Here is a 16,481-nt window from a genome sequence, read left to right as displayed (position 1 = left end):
ACACCCAGAAAAATTTTGAAACTGCCATTTTGTTCAGCATCGTAGAACGGTTCAGTAACTATGTCTTTAGGGGTATTAGGCAGTTCAATCTTCACAATTATTCAATTGGCCCATTATACTTTAAAACTAAATATTGCTTTAAAATAAATCAAAAGGCATTGTGTTTACGGCTGCCAGTAAGGCACCTCAGCAATCTATCGAGAACGACTGAGGATATTAAGTTGAAATTTTTGGGGAAACTACAATTACTACTTTTGCTCCGACAATTTAAGTATATAAAAAGAGTATAAGTGTATCCAGGTTGTCACGATTGAAAATGGTTGAAAAGCCTCTCCAACATATAAATAGCAATCCATACTATGGGTTTTTGTTGAAAAAACTGACAGATATACAATATTATTTTCTTCATGAAAAATACAATGCCAATAAAAACGAACAGAAATTAATGTAAAAAGCTTTTTCCAAAATGTGAGTTTTTCAAAGAAAAGTAAAGAGCTTTATTAAGCCAAGAAAGAGCAAAAATAAAGTCAAATAATCTTTTGAGCGTCAAATGAAACTCAAAATGAACGGAAATTAGAATAAATAACCCGGTTAAACTCAAAACGAGCAAAAATTAACCCCTATGCCGTCTCAAGACTAAAAAATAATTTGCGCTTTACTGAAAACAAAATACGTCTATAGTGTTTTCACCTAAAAGTGTCCTACTTTTTCACTTAAAGTGTCTTACTTTCATAAATAAAAAATATCAAAACCTAAAGGAAGAAATGTCAGTATATGTCAATTAAATTGACAATCCACGGTCATTTTTTTTTTTTTTTTTTTTTTTTTTTTTTTTAGTAACGCACAAATTGTGTTCTGGTCTTGAGAAGGCATAGGGGTTATCAGCCCTCTGGCACGTGCGCAGGGGGAGCCTTCGGGCCCGGCCCCTCCCCCAATTTTTTTTTGTGAAATGTTTAATTTCCCCATCGTAACTTGGGATTTTCTGGCAAAAGTAGGACATTTATTAAGAATCTAGATACATGTGTGAAGCCTTTTTGGGGGGATTTTACAGCATGCAATTATCCGGTCAAGTCAAGTCCAATTATTAACCCATTTTCTGTCTAACTTTTTACCCTTTTTGAAGTAATTAGCAATTGTACTGTTATTTTTTTTTGTATTAAATAAAAAACAAGTGTTTTTTAACTGAAAGTAAGGAGCAACATTAAAACTTAAAACGAACAGAAATTACTTCGTGCATGAAAGGGACTGCTTCCTCATCAACGTCCCATTCTTTACGCTAAAGCTTGACTCTTTCTCTCAACTCTACTTTTTAAAACAGTAAAAAACTTTAGCGCAAAGAGCGAAGCACTAGGAGGAGGTGAGCCCCTCACATGCGTAACAATTTCTGTTCAGTTTAAGTTTTAATGCTGCTCCTTACTTCCAGTCGAAAAGACTTTTTCATATTTATTTTTTATTGTTTTTTTTAAATAATGCTAGAAAATCCTGCGCTCCCTTCATGGAAATTTTTTCCCCCATGACAAATTCCTCAATCGAAAGTTCCCTCAACATATCCTCCTCTTCTCAACCCCTCCCCCAACCAAAAATGTCCCTGAAAACGTCTGTACACTTCCCAATAACCATTACTATATGTAAGCACTGGTCAAAGTTTGTAACTTGTAGCCCCTCCCACGGGGACTGTGGGGGAGTAAGTGGTCCCCAAAGACATAGTTATAAGGTTTTTCCACTACAAGGTTTTTGCACATAAAATGGCTATCTCAGAATTTTCATCCGTTGACTTTGGGAACATAATTAGCGTGGGAGGGGGCCTAGGTGCCCTCCAATTTTTTTGGTCACTTAAAAAGGGCACTAGAACTTTTCATTTCCGTTAGAATGAGCCCTCTTGCAAGATTCTAGAAGCACTGGGTCGATACGATCACCCCTGGGAAAAAAACAAAAAAAATAAAGTAAACACGCATCCGTGATCTGCCTTCTGGCAAAAAATAAAAAATTCCATATCTTTGTAGATACGAGCTTGAAACTTCTTCAGTAAGGTTCTCTGACACGCTGAATTTGATGGTGTCATTTTCGTTAAGATTCTATGACTTTTGGGGGGTTTTTTCCCCTATTTTCTAAAATAAAGCAAATTTTCTTAGGCTCGTAACTTTTGATGGGTAAGACTAAACTTGATGAAACTTGTGTATTTAAAATCAGCATTAAAATACGATTCTTTTAATCTAGCTATTGATATCAAAACCCAATTTACCACGAACTGTTAGAAAGAGAGTTTGCTTTCCACGGCCAAATAGAATTATCCTGGATATTAGGGCATTTATCCCTCCTATTCAGGATAAAGTACAGCTTTTAATGGATCAATTTTGGAAACTATCATTTTTCATTGAAATCTACATTTTTGCAATAGAAGAACTACCCCTCCCCCACAGTACCAGTATTGCACTGTTAACCCTAAAATTTCTCTTTCAGTGGGATATAATAGATTAATCACTGGTTCTAAATCGTTATGAACATAACCTGAGCCTAAAACGTACTTTTGAGGCTTCAGTCCTCTTCCCCCCATCCGCTACAATACTACAGATTATTTTCCTATATACATGCTGTTTATATTACTAAATAAGAAAAGTGCTACTTTGTATCTGCTGTTTCGAAGGTTCCCCCCCCCCCCGAAAAGAAAAAGAATTCCTGCGTACATACCTGTCAGCCCTACTCATGTTGGTTTTTGCTCGTTTTGAGTTTGACTCGGCTATTTACTTTAATTTTTGTTTATTTCGAGTTTCAATTATCTATTGATAGTGATTTATGATAGTTTAACGCTTGGAAGATTATTTGATTTTATTTTTGCTCATTCTTGGCTTAATGGAGCTCTTTACTTCTCTTTGAAATACTTGTGCAACCCATTACGTTTTTTTTTTTTTTTTTTTTTTTTTTTTTTTTTTTTTTTTTTTTTTTTTTTTTTTTTTTTTTTTTTTTATCAGTCTCAGTTGCTTTAAAAATTTAGCTCTAACAACAAATACCTTTCGAAAAGCTTTAATGAGGTTTAAATTAAAACAGCCATGAGATAGACTAAATAAGCTAATTGCTTATTTCCTTGATAATCCTTAATAACCTCTACCAAGACGAATAATACAGGATCTTTGTTTAAAAAAAAAAAACAGACGACCCAATATTAGCCCGAATGCGCCAATATCTTAAATCTTTTGACAGAAAACGAATTAAACGATAATATGTGGACAGTGATTTTATTTCTCAGGCTGTTTGTCGCTACCATCTTCCTCCATTCTACTCTGATCAGTGGTCTAAGGACTTTGATTTATCTTAGCACTTAGATGAAGCAACAAAGTTAATCTTTGAATTGTAAGATCTTACCACTTCGATGAAGCGAAAAACGATAATTTGAGGAGAAAAAAAGATAAGATTTTATATGTAGAATCTTCAAAATTTGATGAATAAAAAAAGTGGCTCATTGTTCATGTCAAAGTGGTTTAAGGTTTTTGCCTCTAGTAACCTTGAAGCTGCTATACAAAATATTGGTGCTTAGAAAGTTGGTGAGTAACAATTTAGGTTAAACTGGATTCATTTTTTATGGAAAAGTTTTTGCAAGGATATCTCCTCCGCGATCCCTCACTCTTCACGCTAAAGTTTGACTCTTTGCCACAATTCTTCTTTTTAAAACAATTAAAAACTTTAGCTTAAAAGAGAGAGGGATTGTGGAGGGGACAACCCATTCCATATACGGAGTAATTTCTGTTCGTTTTAAGTTTTAATATCGCTCCTTACTTTCAGTTAAAATAACTAGTTTTTTATTTAATTTTCGAACAGAGCCAGTAGGGAAATGACACTAGATTATGACAAGAGCAAAAAACTGGTAATTACAAAAATATTTGCATTCATTTTAACAAATGACTATAGCCATTCAAAAACATTAAAAAATAAAACCAAAAGTTTGAAGCTTAGTTGAAATACTTGTTAGAAACTGGACTTTCTTTAATAATCAAATATATTTCAAAAGAATCAGTATGAATAGACATTAACTTGCGTAAAGAGCAAAAAACTGGTAATTGCAAAAATATTTGTATATATTTTAACGAGGGAACGCAATAATTCAAAAACTTGAAAAAAAAAACCAAAACTTTGAAACTGAGTGGATATCATTGTTAGAAATCAAACACGCTTTAATAATCAAATATCTTTGAAAAATACGAAAAGACAGCAAATTATCTGCGGTCTGAAGACAAGTGACAATGCGAATCCATACATAGAAGCCTGCTCCGTGCCAAGTGCCGGGTCCTGGCGGCTGGTAATTGCAAAAATATTTTTATATATTTTAGCAAGGGATTGCAGCAATTTACAAACCGTAAATAGAAAACGAAAAATTTGAAGACTTGATGTGACTTGACTTTATTAAACAAGAAACGATATAAATTGCCAAGCAATGTTTGTGATGCTTCTCAATCAGGAACACCAACCCTCCCCCTCCCCCGGTAATTGGTATTTAGTGTCCCGCCTTCCTTTAATTCACGCTTGATTGCTTATTTTTTATTTTATCAGTTTTTTCACGTTTTTTTTATTTTGTTTGTTGATTTTTAACTGTTTTTTAATGATTTTATTATGTTTTTGAATTTTTTTTATTAATGAAACTTTTATGTACAATAAAATATCTGTGTCTAACAAAGAGATTTTTGAAGATATAAAAAGGATTGTCTTCCTCACGTTAGAACATTAATATAATACAAGCAGGTTTGTTCAATCGACCAATGATCAACAGTTTTGGGATACTTACGCGCTCTCAGGAGGAATAGATTGGAAACACGTGATTCATTGTTTGTTAATTCAGAAAGCGTAAAGATAATTCTTCGACCGGGGAAAACAGCTTATCACGTAGATTCTATTTCACAAATCATAATAATATCAATTACTCGTTGGTGCAGATATCCAAGGCGCAGCTCCATTTGGGGAAATCTCTGGTTTTATATTCGATTCCAAAAGCGGACAAAAGCTTTGGATTATAAGGGTTCTCTGAGGAAAAAATATTTAAGAAAATATCTTGAAGAAAGAATACCTGAAAATAAAAAAAGGAAAAAAGAAACGCCTTGAACCAAAAAAAAAACGCCTGGAGAGAAAAAGGAAGTCTTGAATGAAAAAACATCTCTTAAATTATTACTTAACATTCCATGTGTGCATCGTCATTGCGTAGATCTCAAATTTGTGACGCCATTACGTAACATCCCACGTATGTACTGTCATTACGTAACATTCACGTTTGAGCCACAATTACGCAACATCCATGTGTGTGCCGTCCTCGTCTGCAGCCGGGGGTTCCTCTAGCATGTCATGCGTGACTTCGTCATACTAAAAATTCCCTATTACGTACCAAGCACCTGTATCTTGAAGAAAACATTTGCATAATTAAAAAACACTCCTTATTATGTTGGCTTCAACTCCTATTACGTAACAAACGTCTGCATCTTGACTGGTAGGCCCTATTACCTAAGAAACACTTGGATCTAGAAAAAGTTTTTATAAAAAAAATTGCCGGATAGGGATTCAAAGGGGGTACTAAACAGTCGTATTCACAGGGCCCCCACTACTTACCCCACCCTCCTAATATTTGAATATGTGCTGAAAGTTAAATTTGTTTTCGCATGCTGATAAATGGCTTGTGTTGCTCAGGTATCGATCTCCTGATTCAATGCCTTCGACTGGAAGTTCAATGCTTGGTTAGGGCAAATCATCCAACGCTTTCCATGTTTTTCCCCTTGATTTTTCCAGGAGCCCATTTAGAGTTGGTTGGACTCTGGCTGACTTACAAGGTCAGACCTTCGACCCCCACCCCGAACCAAAGAATCAACGACACCAGGACTCGAACCCCTGACCTCGGGATTTCAAGTCTGTACCGACAGTATGCAAATATATAGCCCCCATTATATTATTATATGAGCTAAAGTATTATGTTTTCATCAGATTTTGGTTTATTTCATTAGGGTTAACCTAACTTCACTTTTCGAGTGTGTACTGACTAATACGGAAGTTCCAAATAAACATTTAATAACTTGACATATTATTAATCACATTTTACCTCATTTTATTTGCTCTTTTCATCTTATTTTTAAAGTGATACCTGTAGATTTCCACAAAGATAAAGTAAGATAAAGTTTCCAATTGTTTTTTTACTCCTCATGTAGTCAAAGATAAGAGCTTGTCTTCGCATTTTGTTAATGCTGCTATGAAGATACTGTGCTTAATGTTCAATATTATTACCTTTTCCATAGGAAATCCAACAAACTTAGATTATGTGAAAGCTGTTAGGGTTTTGGATAAACATACCCTGATTGATGGGTAAGTAGTATTTGTAGGTTTTCACATTAAAAACTGTCTAGACTCTTTTTTAGGGATTCAATTCACAAAAATATAGGAAGGAAGAGCAAAATATATTTCAAAATCAAGAGGCGATAATTCTGCTTTTTTCGAATAAAAATCTTAAAAATGGGATTTTATAAATGTGGCGGATCGAGAGGGTAGTTGGGTCCTTGACCTACCCCAAAAAGTGACACCCATGGCTCTTTAATAAATACGTTTGTTTTGTCATCACCACCTTTTTTTTTCTTTTCCAAAATGAGATGTAAACGCCTGTAATAATAAACAATGTTGCGTTCCTTCGGCAAAGCCTTCAACTGAATTCGCTTATTACTTTTTTTCAACCAATAGGAACAAGAGTGAATAGAATCAATCAATTGAAGGATTATATTTATACAGAAGCATTCAAGCAGATTAGCAAAATAAAATAATGAATTTGAAAAGTTGTAAATACACAGGGCTCTGTTGCTACTACGCCTATGGTACCGTTTTTGATACAATAAATACAAGTCTTATTTCAATAAATATCCACTACTCAAATGCTCAGATACTACTTGGCAACATATTTTTAATTATTTTTCTAAACCGTGTCACCAACATGAATTGTCAGCATGTTCCCTCCTAAAAGTGTGAAACAGCATTGATGTCGCGATCTTGACGAATGGTAATAAAAAAATTAACTGCTATCATAAAAAAGACTTTAATTTTCTGTGTGGCAGTGTGTTAGTACAAAGTTCAGTTTTCAAAAGTGTATATAATATACATTGTTTTCTAAATGTATCCACGATACAAATTTACCTTTTGGAATCGTTTGACAGTCTGACCACACACCTATATATTCTATCTTGTTTGTCCAAGACAAAACCCGTTATATCTCCACTTTTAGTTGCCCAGATAAAAACATATAGCTTCGATATGTACTTAGTGCGTTTTGGTGTTGAGATCATATAGACGCAAAGATGCTTAATCTCTAGGACCAACTGAATCGATATATCTTTTATTGACGCTAAAAAATTTAACCTCTAATCAAAAATTGGAAGCCCAGAAACAGTGCAGACGAAAAAGGGATTTTAACACCGACAAAACTACCTATAATTTAAACAACCTACTTAGAAGTGTTATTTTTCCAGTCAACAGCTCACCAATCCTGGCGGGATAAACCACGCCCTTTTTATCAGGGCTAGTTTTCAGGTAATGCAATTTTTAAGCGGACTGAAAAAACTACTCAAAACCCTTATTTACCCTGTACAGATTGAGTCAATCCTCCAATTGCCTTTGTGCAATTCAGTATTCCAATAAAACATGACTCACTCTATATATATATTAATGTGAACACTTTTTCCAGATGGTAAGGAAAAAGGTTTTGTCCGTCAGTACGACAGATGCGGATCTTAACGGTAATCACCGTCGAGATTTGATACTCGCGTGTAGAGAAAGTTTTGGAATTTCCATGTTTGAGATATGGGGGAGACATTCCTCAAGTTTAGCTCCCACTCGGTTTCATCTATTTTAACGTTATCCCTTAAGGCATTAAAAGATGGCTAATAATCCCATTATTTGGTGTCTAGTGATAGTTAGCCCATGAACATATGCTATAACTCTCAATTCATGGAGTTAAATTCAGGACAGATTAAAAAAAAAACTGAAAAGATAAGGCCATTGCTAATCCTCAAAATGAAAGTCATAGTGAATAAATACAATAAACACACAGAAGTGAAAATCCCCTTTAGCAAATACCTTTAACAAAAGAATCAACCGAGGAAATCAAATTGAATAGAAAACCAGAAAAAAAAAATCGTGATTAGAACCATGATAAACTAAAAAAAACTCTCATATAATTTTTTTTTGTCACAAAGTTGAATTGAAAATTAAAGACCAATTAAATTAAATTGAAAATTAAAGAGCCAATAGATTAAAGATATGCAATGTGATTTTAGGGAATTCTATTTTTATGGCAAAAGGAGCGCAAAAGTACTGTTTTTAGTAATTTTTGATCAAAATATTATCCATGATTTTTTCTACGACAAAAGTACTTTTTGTTGTTACTTGGGGTTTGACACATTCTACCCAGAGGTCATACTCGTTTTTATCACTTTATCTGTCTGAACTCAATATCATGATTTTTTCTACGAAAAAAGTACTTTTTTTTGTCGTTGCTTGGGGTTTGACACATTCTATCCACAGGTCATACTCGTTTGTACAACTTTATCTCTTTGAACTTAATATCATGAGTAGCTTGCTTGGGTGTCACTTCAAATAATAGTCACTAAATCGATTAATTAAAAAATACGAGTTTTTTTTTACGGAAAGTAAGAAGCGACATTAAAACTTAAAACGAACAGAAATTACTTCGTATGTGAAAGGGACTGTTTCTTCATCAACGCCCCGCTCTTTACGCTAAAGTTTGACTCTTTCTCTTAACTCTACTTTTTAAAACAGTTAGAAAAACTTTAACGTAAAGAGCGGGTCGTTGATGAGGAAGCAGCCCCTTTCACATACGAAGTAATTTCTGTTCGTTTTAAGTTTTAACGTCGCTCCTTACTTTCTGTTAAAAAAAACTTGTTTTTTTGTTTAATTCCTGAACGTTTTTGAATCAATGCATGTTTTGATTTTGGCTCTCTGCAGATGAATAATTGAAACAAAATTTGCATATTTATTTTTTTGGCTATAAGGCTTTTTCATAGTTTTGATCGAATGATTTTGAGAAAAGAAAGGAGCGGGGGAGGAGGCCTAGTTGCCCTCCGATTTTTTGGTTACTTAAAAATTCAACTAGAACTTTTAATTTTTTTACGAATGTTTTTATTAGTAAAGGATATACGTAACTTATAAATTAGCTTACGTAACGAACTTCTGTATTCTCATGTTTTTATTACGTATATGAGGGGGTTCATCCCCTCGTCAGTACCTCGCTCTTTACACTAAAGCCTAAATTTTGTCCCAATTTCTTTAGAATGACCCCTGAATCACAAAAGCCGTAGAATAAATAGGGTTTATTTTCTGCGGCTACTGTCTGCGTTATAAAGCAAAAATCAATACAATGCATTTGTACTTCATCTTGTCACTTAATAAAACAAAAAGCTTATTCACATCCATGTAAAATTGCTTAAAACAATGTTAGGTCTGAGTTACTAAACGGAAAACTATATAAAAAAAGCACACACAGAAACAACCAACCATTCTCATTTACCATTCTAAGAAAATGACTGTCCTAATATAGAAATTCTGACATATAGAATAAAAATAAATAAAAATAGCTCTAAAATAAAATTACAATGAATGAACAAAATTAGGCGTATAAATAAAATGCCTTTAAAGATTGTAATTAGTTTTCTAGCCCAAAGTGGCGAATTATGATGATCCGGGACATAACGCATTATGAATGCTTTGAAGGACTTCTTACAAAAATCTCTTAATACTTCTCTCTCTTATCATATTTTTTTGCGGCTGAAAATAAGGTGGCGTCTTCATACTCTCCACAAGTGCCATTATATAGGTATGGACCGTTTTCCGTTCCAAAAAGGTAGATTTCGTTTTTGCATGACATCTGAAGTAAAATATTCACGTTGAAAGGGTAAGAGATTGGAGGTACTTCCCTTTTCAAGGTTGTTCATAATCATTTAGATCTTGGAGCTAAATATGTGACGAATGGAACCAAATCACTTCTTCATCAAAGGTTTTGAGCTGAATGAGGACAGAAATTCTGGACCGGTAATATGGGTAAAAGTGATGGGCTCCAGTTGGGCTATAATTTACACTGGTTGCCCATTATTAACACATAAGGTTACGAAAAGTAACTAATATAACATATTTTTGTGCGAAAAGTGACTAATAAAAAGGGTTTATTCTTTAGTTTCTCTCCTTCTGGAGTTTTCTGTAGTAAGGTGTATGAACTTAACTTTGACAGCGTTTAGATATTTTCTTTATACAATAAATTCTCTTGATAATCTACGGGTTTCACTCACTGTGGTGTAAAATAATAAAGTTCAAAATGTTGTTTTTGACTTCTAAATATTAGGATGAAGGGGGGTCTCTTTTTTGGACCGTGTTAACAGTTTGGGAAACACTTGATAGGTTTGCTGGAAAGGGTTATAGGTCGTGAAAAATATTATTGTAAAAATCTACCATAATTCTTAGAGATAGTGATAAAAGTTTTTTTGTGTCATAAATATTAGGACATTTAGGGGGGGGGGGGGGGTCTTCTTCTTGGAAGTGGTTAACAGGTTGTAAAAAATAATGAGATATATTTTGGGATATTCTACCTTGGTTTCTAGAGTAAGGTACCTCGAATCAAAAAGGTACCTCTTATCAAAAGGTACCTCTTATCAAAAGGTACCTCGATAGCTTGCAAGATGGTTGGACTGGTTGATATTGAATATGTTGGTTAGAAAAATCAGAGTTATTTTTAGTGTGGTTTTTATTAATGACTAAAGAGTCTGTGGAAATTGAATGTTATCACTGGAATCTAAGGTGCAATATGTTTTAAAAATGATCGAAGCCTATGCGGTTCTGCATTACACCATATGATCCAAAAGGGAGTTTACGAAAAAATGATTTCCCCGAATAATAAAAATTGAAAAAACTGAATATTGTTCAAGATGATTTGAAAGAAATTGTATGAATTAAAAAAGATGATAAAGAAAGAAATTGGAAAAGAATGAAAAAGATAGATTATAGATTTCAAGGAGGCACACTCGTGCCTGTATAGAGGCGAACCACGACAATGTTAAGCGATCTTCGGTTCCAGTGGTCGCAGAGGGATGGGGAGGGATGCATTTCGTAGCCCGATCTCCAACTAAGAAATCTGACAAATTTAATCCCCCTCCGACTTTTACTTCATGGGGAAAATCTGGCCGAAAGTTTCGACCCGTCAATCCCAGCCCCCCTTTAACGTTGTCCGATCGGGCTGAAATTCACAAGTTAAGGTCCCCTAGGGCCCAGGAGCTTTTCCGCGAAATTTCAGCTCGATCCAATAACTCCTTCCCTGTTTTCCAGAAACCACGCATAGCCACTTAATTTTCATATTCTTTTTTTTCTGCCACGCTTACAGGTCACAGCCGACATCGGATCTGGGTGTACGAAGACTCATTCGATGTGGAATTCTCCGAGTAAGTTTCCTTGAAAGTTTCGTAGGAAAATCTTAACCCCCCGAAAGTTTCGACCCCCCAACCCCACTCTTTCCTTCAACGTTGTCCAATCGGGCTGAAACTCACAAGTTAAGGTCCCCTACGGCCCAGGAGCTTATCCGCGAAATTTCAGCTCGATCCGATAACTCCTTCCCTGTTTTCCAGAAACCACGCATTAGCCACTTAATTAACCCATATCTCCATAAGAGCCCATGTTAATTTGAAATTTTTTAAATATATTTAAAAGTTATATTTACACACATGCAGGTGGTTAGCTCAGTCGGTAGAGCGTGGGACTTTTAATCCGGGTCAAGGGTTCAAGTCCCTTATCGGGCAGTTTTTTTTCACAAAATATGAAAAAAACTTCGTTTTCTTAAAGAGTTAAAGAGGCTGCGTCCCAAAGTCGAACCTTAAAACGTACAGGAATATAAGAAGACTCATTCGACGCGGAATTCTCCGAGTAATTTTCCTGGAAAGTTTCTCTGGGAAATCTTAACCCCCCGATTTTCTAGCTTAGAAAAACCCGTTTCCCCATAAGAGCCCATGTTAATTTTTGAAATTCTTAAAAGTTACGAATATCAACATTCAAGTACATCAAAATAATCAGCTCGGCACGGCGAGAATGACTGCAAGCATCATAAAAATCCAGCTCCATTCCAGAAATTAAATTATGTAAGTGGAAACTCTCCTTGATTGGAAATAATTTCCAAACTAAACGCAGACGTAATCTAGCATATCAGAAATGAACTTCCTTAACGCCATCTGTCCTTTTTTGAGAGAAAATTCACAATTTATCTGGATAGAATTGTATCAGCTGAACTTGGGCCAAGTTAGGAAAGAGAGATCTTCTACAGCAGAAGATTAGATTTCTGAAGCTAATTACCAGACTAGGCTATCTATCATAATTATTAAATTACATCCACCATGGATTGTAGAAAAACGTACAGAAATAATATGAAAAAAACTTCGTTTTCTTAAAGAGTTAAAGAGGCTGCGTCCCTAAGTCGAACCTTAAAACGTACAGGAATTCGGAGAGGCAGTTGGGGGGCTGCCGCCCCCCAAAACCCCCCGCTTTTAAAGACTCTTTTGTACAGGTTTTTTGTTGTGGGGGGACTTCATTGTTACTAATTACTAGTTTTGGCGCAATGGTTCTCCTGTCCTCTTGTGTTTAACATTTTTTGAAGTTATTCCATTATTCATTCATTTCAATTTTTGTTAATTAAAAGAGGGCCTTTCCGAAGCCAAGAGCGGGGGGCTTCGGAAACCTGTACAAAAGTGTCTTTAAAAGCGGGGGGTTTGGGGGGCGGCAGCCCCCCAACTGCCTCTCCTAATTCCTGTACGTTTTAAGGTTCGACTTTGGGACGCAGCCTCTTTAACTCTTTAAGAAAACGAAGTTTTTTTCATATTTTTTAGTTAAGGCATTATATCTGAACGGTAATGTACCAGCGGATAAACTTTTAATTCAGAATTACGATCCTGATATTATACTTATTAACCAAGAAGAGTTAAAGTGTCCAAAATTTGGCATCACAGACCCTAGGAAGAAGTTAGGTTCTTTGCCCAGTGAGTACCGGAGGACAGGTCTCATCGTAAAAAGTGTATACAACACACTAAAAAGAGAGTTAAAGCAACACCGTGAGACCATTGTGACAGGATGAGCAATTTTAAGTACTGTTTTTATGTAAATGCGTGTATTTTTCTGAATATTTTTTTTGAATACATTTGATCAATAAACATCTTTAAGCTTATTTAGTCTTTATATTTCGAATATATCTAGCTCATGGGTATAGCTCTATTCTAAGTTTATCCCCTCTTGTGAGCGTCTAAGGCATATCAAACTTCAACAGGGCCTCATTGGGGGGATTTAGAGACTTTCTATTTAAAAAAAAGCAGATCTTGAATACAGAAATAATTGGTTAAAATTTAATAAAATCGAACAGTAAAAAGTTGGTATAGGATATAATGTCAGACAGAAAGTGTAAATTAAAGAAAAATCGAACAGTATGACGGCCCAAAACTTCAAGAGAGCCCGGGCTCAAAAGGGATTATAGAGTGTTATCCTTAAAAAGAGACCAAATATTAAAATACAGGTAATAATCGCATATAGAGATTAATAAAATGGAAACAGAAAATATTAAAAAAAATTGTAGAGGGTAAAATGTAGGTAAGAAAGCGTGCTTTAAAGAAGAATCAAACAGAATGTCGATTCTAAATCCCAGAAGGGCCAGGACCAGACCAGGAGATAAAGAAACCGAATCTTAAAATAAAGAAAATAATCGGATAAATTTAATGAAACAGAAACAGAAAAACTTTTAAAATGCTGACACAGGGTAAAATGTAAGCTCTAAAGTGCGTGATAAAGAAGAATGGAACAGTATGATGGTTCTAAGCTTCAAAGAAGCCTGGGCCCAAGAGGGAAATGTAAAGAACTCCCCTTAAAATGAAGCAAATTTTAAATAAAGAAAATAATCTCCTAAAATTTAAATAAATGGAAAAAGAAACCATTAAGAATTTGATATAAGATAAAATGTAAGCTACAAATCGTGAGTTAAAGAAGAATCGAATAGTGTGTCTTCTACAAACCCCAAATATCGAACATCGAACATTCAACAATATGAACAGAATCCAACATTATGATGATCCCAAATACCAGAAGAGCCCCGACCCAAGCAAGGGATATAGAGAGTTCCCCTTAAAAAAAGTTAAATCCTAAAACACAGAAAATAATTGGATACATTTAATAAAATGGAAACAAATAAACATAAAAAAAGTTGATATAGGGTAAAATATGAGCTAAAAAGTGTGAGTTAAAGAAGAACCTAACACTATGGTGGCTCCAAATTTAAGAAGGCCCTGGCCCAAGAGGGGATATATAGATTTTTCCTTAAAAAAGGCTGAATCTTAAAATACAGAGAACAATCGGGTTAAAATTAAAAAAATGGAAACAGAAAACACTAAACAGTTTATAGAGGTTAAAATGCAAGCTAAAAACTGTGAGTTAAAGAAGAATCGAAGAGTATGTCAGCCTCTTACAGGGTAAAATGAGAGCCAGGGCCTCAAGACTGGGATATAGAGACTTTCCTTAAAAAGACCAAATCTTGTAATCTAGACAATAATCAGATAAAACTTAATAAAACGGATACTGAATAAAATACAACATTTTCTTTGTATTTAAGTTGCCGTGAGGAACGCGATATCTTCTAATGCAATGTTGTAAGAGCTCTGCTGTGTCCCAATACGATGTTGTAGTATGCCCCATATCTCCCTATAAAATGTCGCAGTATGCTAATATCGTCCTATACCGTGTCACAGCATGCCCCATATCTCACTACACAATGTCCTCAATGCAATGAGGACATTGCAATCAAATCAGTATTGATTCTGAGTTCAAGGTGAACACACCTGGATTAAATTGGTAATTTTATGAACTTATTAACTGCTGGGAGTGGTGTCTCCCCTAAACTGCGGGGAATAGGTAGCAGAAACCTATTATGCCCCAGAGTATGACTTACAGCTCTATTTCCAGGACACTGGGAGGAGGGGGTATTAATCTTAAAGGCATTGCTATATGGTCGTTGGACTTTTCTGAACCAAGTCAATATCTCACAATTTCGATCACATTCGTTTGGTGAAAAGAGCGGTACTCAGAAGGGGGGCTAGTTGCCCTCTATTACTTATAACTCTTAATAAGGAACTAGAACTTTCAGCCAAATGAGATTCCTCTACGGTTTACACAACCACCCATTCAATAAAAAACCTCAAATGCCCCCGGGGCGTAACTTAAAACCCTTACCCCCTTGCTCCAGGGGTTCGCTTCAACCCCAAAAGCCATTTTATTGATATTTGGACTATTTTGAATAAAATGACTACCTAACAATTTCTATCACAAACACTAAAAACAAGAAGAACAATAGGGAATTTCTCAAGACAGTGGGAAACAAATTAGAATGAATATTTCGGCCCTGAAACTGAAACTTCGGCCTTACTGAAAGTAAGGAGCGACATTAAAACTTAAAACGAACAGAAATTACACCGTATATGAAATGGGTTGTCCCCTCCGCAATCCCTCGCTCTTTATGCTAAAGCTTTTAATTGTCTTAAAAAGCAGAATTGTGGTAAAGAGTCAAACTTTAGCGTATATATTTACGATATATACGTATATACTTTACGTATATACGTATATACGTATATTTACGTATTTACGTATATACTATTTACGTATATACTTTTACGATATATACGATAACTTACGAGTATACGAGCGAGGTATTTATCTCCTCCTAAATGCCTCGCTCTTTATGCTAAAGTATTTTTAGAACCCCTCATATGCTTAATAATCTCTGTTCGTTTTAAGTTTCAATGGTACTCCTTACTTTCAATTGAAAGAATTTTTCCATGTTTATTTTTCATTTTTTTATAGTAATTTTAGAAAATCCTGCGCCCTTTTCATTGAATTTCTGTTCCCCCATGACATATTTCTCCAAGGAAAGATCCTCCCACATAGCCCCCTCCCCTCAACCCCACCCCCAAAACCAAAAAAAAAATCCCCTGAAAACGACTCTACATTTCCCAATAACCATTATTATATGTAAACACTGGTCGAAGTTTGTAACTTGCAGCCCCTCCCCCAGGGACTGTGGGGGAGTAAGTCATTCCCAAAGACATAGTTATTATGGTTTTTGACTATGCTGAACAAAATAGCTATCTAAAAATTTTGAGCTGTTGACTTTGGAGAAAAAATGAGCGTGGGAGGGGGCCTAGGTGCCCTCCAATTTTTTTGGTCACTTAAAAAGGGCACTATAACTTTTCATTTCCATTAGAATGAGCCCTCTTGCAACATTCTAGGACCACTTGGTCGATACGATGACCCCTGTGAAAAAAACAAACAAATAAACACGCACCCGTGATTTGTCCTCTGGCAAAAAATACGAAATTCCACATTTTTGGAGATCGGAGCTTGAAAATTTTTCTATAGGGTTCTCTGATACGCCGAATGCGATGGTGTAATTT

At 35.1% G+C, this 16,481-nt stretch overlaps 1 protein-coding gene across 2 annotated transcripts in view; it reads left to right on the top strand.

Annotated features, from left to right (window-relative positions):
* The window catches only part of LOC136032954 (dipeptidase 2-like), a 285,294-nt gene that overhangs the window by 246,250 nt on the left and 22,563 nt on the right, over positions 1-16,481 (top strand). Inside the window, exon 1 of one of the 2 annotated variants that reach the window (XM_065713437.1) lies at positions 6,191-6,330. The exons of the other annotated variant lie outside the window; for it this stretch is intronic. The gene's annotated coding sequence lies outside the window, so the exon portion shown is untranslated. Of the gene's footprint in view, positions 1-6,190; positions 6,331-16,481 lie in introns of those variants that run through there. 2 annotated transcript variants of the gene reach the window in all.

Source organism: Artemia franciscana, chromosome 11 (assembly GCF_032884065.1).
Source record: "Artemia franciscana chromosome 11, ASM3288406v1, whole genome shotgun sequence".
Taxonomy (NCBI): domain Eukaryota; kingdom Metazoa; phylum Arthropoda; class Branchiopoda; order Anostraca; family Artemiidae; genus Artemia; species Artemia franciscana.
Note: the sequence above shows the minus strand (reverse complement) of the source record. Positions and strands in the feature narration are given on the sequence as shown.